This window comes from Mercenaria mercenaria, unplaced genomic scaffold (assembly GCF_021730395.1).
Source record: "Mercenaria mercenaria strain notata unplaced genomic scaffold, MADL_Memer_1 contig_2073, whole genome shotgun sequence".
NCBI lineage: Eukaryota > Metazoa > Mollusca > Bivalvia > Venerida > Veneridae > Mercenaria > Mercenaria mercenaria.
The window spans coordinates 21,479-27,404 of NW_026460107.1; the positions used below are offsets into that span (position 1 = coordinate 21,479).

A 5,926-nucleotide genomic window follows, 5' to 3' on the forward strand; every position below is an offset into this window, starting at 1 on the left:
ACATCTGAGCAGGCTTATCATAAGTCTGCACTAGGTACTACTCAATTTATTTTTGCACAGTATTTATGAATGCTGGAAGCAGATACATTGCCTCAGCACATTATCATTTTACTCCTTTTTAGAAGACATACTAAAAATGCTTCTTACATGCTTGCAATACATTTAGTTATTTTTTATCAATCATGGGCATATTAAATAGAACATTGTTTATTTTAGCCTAAGAAATCTTACCTATTAAAGTGCTCTATAACTGCATACCAAATGACATAGTTATTTTTGTTCTGCCTAGCTACATTATGGAAATGTATCTAATAAAAATAATAAAAATAACAATCAACAAATTAAATCAAATGCATAACAATTGTTAAGATACTCATTTTTAATGTGATGTATGTTTTACTTATCATAAAGTATCACAAGTGGACACATTTTCACAAAGGAGTAAAAGTGTGTTTATCTTTTCTTTTGTACTTATAACAGAATATAACTAGTCTTGAGTCAGTGAATATGTGATTTTTATCATTAAAAAAAAAAGGAAAAAAAAGATAAAGCACTTAAAAATCTAATGCTTGCATTTTTGCAATTATATTGCTGGTGATTTTAAAACCATGTCATAAACCATAGTCAACCTGCAGATATTTGCACCTTTTGTTCTCTCTATAGTGTGCCATTTACCAACAGGTGTTGCTTCTTTATAATACTCAGATTCAGGCCAAAAATGAAATATATTAAGGTATAACATATTTTGTTTCAGTATTATACAACCTGTGCATGCTTTTCTCCCATGCCATAGAACTGCAAATAATGATGAGCCCTAGACACCACACCTTCCACTCCTTTCCCAGTGCACTGACTTTCATCAATAAAATAAAAGTCTGTTTGCCTGCAAAAACACAAAAAGTACAAAAAAAATGATATTTACATAATACATGTTTATAATACATATTACCATTAAAATGCCAACTTTTTAAAACGTAATTCAATTTGGACAATGCTGTTTATAGTTTATTCAAAGGGGAGATCATAATTTAATGACTGAATAGTAAACACTGTGGAGACCAGACTGCTTGGATATGCATGCTCATCTTGATGTACACTGACTGCAAAGATTGACAGCATGCAGGGCACTCGTCATTATTCATTGATAATTTACTGACCCAGTTACAGTGCAGATTATGATCAGACTGCACAGATGTGCAGCCTGATATAAATTTGCTTTGGTGGCAGAATCAGACATAAGCACCGCTACTATGCTAAGAGTTTAATGCAGTACTGAAGCATGAAAACTGTCAGATTTTAATATTCTTATACCTGATCCTTCTGCACATACACCAAACACATTGCGCTTCCTTTGGGTACGGAAATAAGTTGGTCCAACTTGTTGTAAATGATGTGGATAATGCACCTGCTTAGCAAAATCCTAGGGATAATGGTATTCAACATCAAGAGTGCATGGTGGACTGCCTGAAACATGACAAAATATTTTTTTTTAATTTATAAGCCGATTTCATAATACTGTGTATATTCAGTAATTAAAAACTGACATTGCACCATGTCACTTGTAGTTGTAGAGTAATTTTTAAGATTAGAAGTTTATATTTTAATAAGCAACTACTAACATTTCGTGTGGGTAGAGTGTCATATCCCTACACTCGTGAAATTTGACCACGACATTCACAACACAAGTACATGCTCAGAAATCCGGAAAGTGAACATTGAGAGAAGTTAATATAAGATGTAAGAAATTTACAACTGATGTAAATAATAACCTGAGTACATACATGTCAAGTTCCGTGGACACTTGTCCAGGATATTTCAGTTGAAAATCCAGGATATTTGATGAAAATCCAGGAGATTTTTTCGACGAACATTTTTAGAGAATTTTTGGTCGAATATAATACTGTGTAATCAACTGTCAGATTTCTGAGTTCTGATTTTGGCACTGTTTTTACGTTTTTAAGTTGCATCAGAATAATCAATATTTTGTGAAAATTCAATTGTCACCGGTTGCAAACCAAGAAATGAAAGTCGTTGGAGATTTTTGTAAGTCTCACATTATTTCAAAGTATTGACAAATAATTTTTTGACAGTTTACAATTATTGTTTTTATAAGCTTACACGTCGAATTGCTTACCCCCCCCCCCCCCCCCAATAAAAGACGTAAACAAATCTCGAATTTTCTCGATAACGACGTCAACGTCCATAAGCCCCACAATAACATTCCACGACACAATTAAGTTCAAGTCTAACGCCTCATGTATATTTCTTTTTCATACAAGTGCACAAATTTTGATGGTGAATGGAAAGCGGCAGATGATGATAACTTACTTAAGATTTTCCTTATAGCAATAACCAGTAAATTATAACATCAACACAGACCTGAAGACTTTGGGTCAAGGGATCCGTTTACCACAACCGTTTGTTTATAAATATCATACATATTTTTATTTTTGACATTTCTAGATTCAACAACAACAACAAAATTCACTTTCATTTTGCTATTTCTTTTAGTTGTACATGTACGTGCTATCAAGTGTTGTTACTTTATCATCACATATCACAACAGTCTATGATGTATTAAATTTTGTTTCGTTGAAATATTTACAAGTATCACCGTCACATATATAACATAGATCGCCATTTGTTTATACATTTTTTCGGTTATCTTCTGGTAATACCGATATGTGAACTAAGTCACTAATTGCACTTGTATATATGAATGAATAAAAGTGTTAAGTTGCTTAAAATCTGTGTTGCTATGGTGATTACTTCTTGTAGTGTAAGGAAACACGCTTACTTCAGTAAGAATTCAAAGTTCAAATCCTAGCAAGAAGCCCTGGCATGCATGAAAAGTAGTATTTATTTATTTCTGTAGACTGTTATAATTAATTCATTATTAGCCTTAATAGACCTTTCTAACGTAAACGTAATTACGAAACGGAATACTGAATTCGTAAAATTTTAGGCTAATTTGTGGTCTAGGGGAGACAATTTCATCCAATAGTAATGCAATAGTATCTCCCTTAGACCATTATTTGAAAATAATATTTACGAATTCAGTATTCCGTTTCCGATTTACGTTTACGTTAGAAAGGTCTAATAGTAACAGCTTCATTTTCTTTGTCTGCATTTTTGTCATGGCTGTGCTGGCAGAATGGGGAAAACCATCTACAACAGAGCACTGCAAACACACTAATATCTTAATAATTTTTATTTTTTACCAATACATCAAATTCTTTAATTTATATGCATTGCTGGCAAAGTAATTTTTGAAGATGGTAACTGAGGAAACCGAGGACTGCATAAAAGTATTAAGTATACTCGTCAGAATAATCTCATACAGATATTAATAGTTAATTTTGATGAAACATTTTTCAAGAGCTATTGTATTTAAAAGTGCCTCACTTGAAATTATACTCCAAAATTCACAAGAAGTAAAAAGTAAAAAAAAAACGTATATGAGGTCTAAGCCTCTGTATATGATAACTATTTATTTGGACTTCCAATATACAAAATGTTGTGGATTTTTATCATTAATCCTAATTGTATATTTTATGTACAATTTTGTTTTGGTATACACCTTGAGAATAATATTTATAACCATAAATCATAAACAGTTTATCTCTAATTTTCCAACAAAATTAATAATTTGTTGGTACAATAAGGACAATATGAAAGTATGTTATACTTGTACATGATAAATTCATGATCATGCTTACATATTAATCACCAAAAAGTAAATTGATTGTTGTCTCAATACATCTTTTTATAACAATTAAATGAAATGTGACTGTCCTTATTGCATTTTGTACCTTAATTAATTTAGTGTTGCTTTTCTTTAGCTTTAAAAAAATTCTTTAAAATTTACAACTACCAATACTTGTGATAGGTAGTTTAAAAGTATATATAGATGTACTATAGCTAAACAAATTGAAATGAAAATAACTGTAAATATAAATATATTTTTTACTTTGACATCTTGACTTACATTCTGTCTAGGGACAGTTTTATTAAATCTTTTAAATATGGCCAAGTCATAATTATTGAACGAATAAAAAGATAATAAAAGAAAAAAAACATTTTGAAGTGATATGCAAGACTGCAAAAATTATGCAGGAGTTATAGCTGTGCAGTAAGTACACATTTCACTGTGATGTTTACTGGGGGAATCAAGGGCTGATATGATGGGGGCCAAAAATCCAACAAGCATTGAATTTTGACAACCTAAAATTAATACACCAGTTATTTTAGACAAAAGTTCAGCTTGCTTCACTGAATCACTCACATACTTTTACTTACATTACTCTTTATTATTGCTGACTGTCAAAATAAAAAGCCATCACATTAGTCAAATTGCTTATATAGATCTAGAAAAAATTTACTTATGACATTTTGTAAAAAACATAATACTCAAACTGTGTCAAATATAAGTCAGGTTGCACAATTTCAGGTATGCTTGCACAATTTTCCAAGTGGCCATATGCCTGGGATGCTCAAGAAACTTTGCAACCTCATAAAGCAAAATTCTGGATGTGACCCTGATAACAGCTATCACATTATGATAAACTTCACATTCCATTGAAAAATATCAGTCTTCAGCCTTCGTGCCACATGCATATTCCTGTAGTGAAGATGCATGGTACACATTAATGTAAGCTATGGGTGTATTTGATTATAATAAAATCTGGAAGAATCTGAAGCACCGATAACAAGGCAAACAGTGAAAATTGCAGACTCGGTTTGATTGAGTCTGTTCATGAGCAGTAATGGAAAATGCAACACTGCCCACGCCCCCTAGCACCGGCTTAAGCAGTATTCAATCTCCAAATCTAAATGAGTTAAAATCAATGATCCCGAAGGACCAAAAAATATAACAACACTGAGAGGAAGTCGGGGCGGATTTTTACGGCCGCCACACAGCACTTAACACCCGCTGATGTAAAGTAAATAAAATCTGGAAAGTAGATCCCTCGGAAGCACCGAGATCAAGGCAAACATTGACTAATGAGTGATTTAATAATACATTTAATTGGAATTTTATGCAAAATATACATTTTCAAGTGAATGGTCATTCAGTATTGGACACAAGTTATAACTGCAAGTCTCTGCTTTTGTTTTGAAGGATACTGGGGAGAGGATTTATTGCAGGTGTAAATGAAAGTAGGTAAGGGTTTTATCACATTTTGACAAATATAATTTGTGATGATTTTAAATGTTGGAAAACTGTGTTATGCATGAACAACCTGACAAGCTTGGACTTTGCACATTTATCTCTGAACTAATTTTGAAAACATAAGACTTGTAAATATCTAGTATATCTTATTGGGCAAAATTCCAGAGTCAATATGTGTCAATGACAGCTTTTCTTCATTTGTTCAACAAAGACATTATTACTTGAGGTATAAGTTCTTGTTTTCTCTGATGAGCATGTATAAAATACAACGAAATGAAGTACTTTCGTCATAGAAATTCAAATTTTTCAGAATAAATCGGGGCAAAAGGTTTTTATGTTGTTGTTGTTGATATGTCATTCTTTGTTTACCTTGGAAACAAGGACACAATTTCATTGGTTGGTAAAATCTAGGACACTATCCGATTGGCCGAGCTATTCAGGTGCTCGACTGGTATATATTTTGATTAAGAAATCAGTTTGGTTCAAATATTATCTTACGACGCAGTCTGTTGTTCACAATTTTGGCTATTACGCTTGGTGGTTACCTGATCCAATAATGGGAAACCATTTTAATGGGAACCATTATAGGAATTAGATTATCGCTAAGATTGGACGACAACGCTGTTAGAATAAATGCCGGACACCGTTCCCGTATCTGTCATATCAGGGTGTACTAATTAATTTTGATATCTTCCACTTATTTTAATGATTACGCATCAACACTATATGCAACCAACAATTCTTTTTTACTTC

The 5,926-nt window shown here is 32.2% G+C and overlaps 1 long non-coding RNA gene across 1 annotated transcript; it reads right to left on the bottom strand.

Annotated features, from left to right (window-relative positions):
• Positions 1-234: 234 nt before the first annotated feature.
• LOC123565670 (uncharacterized) lies at positions 235-1,478 on the bottom strand. Its single transcript, XR_008368982.1, has 3 exons — positions 1,312-1,478; positions 766-883; positions 235-308 (listed from the first exon to the last, which is right to left on the bottom strand). It is a non-coding gene; the product is annotated as an uncharacterized LOC123565670 (long non-coding RNA).
• Positions 1,479-5,926: the final 4,448 nt, after the last annotated feature.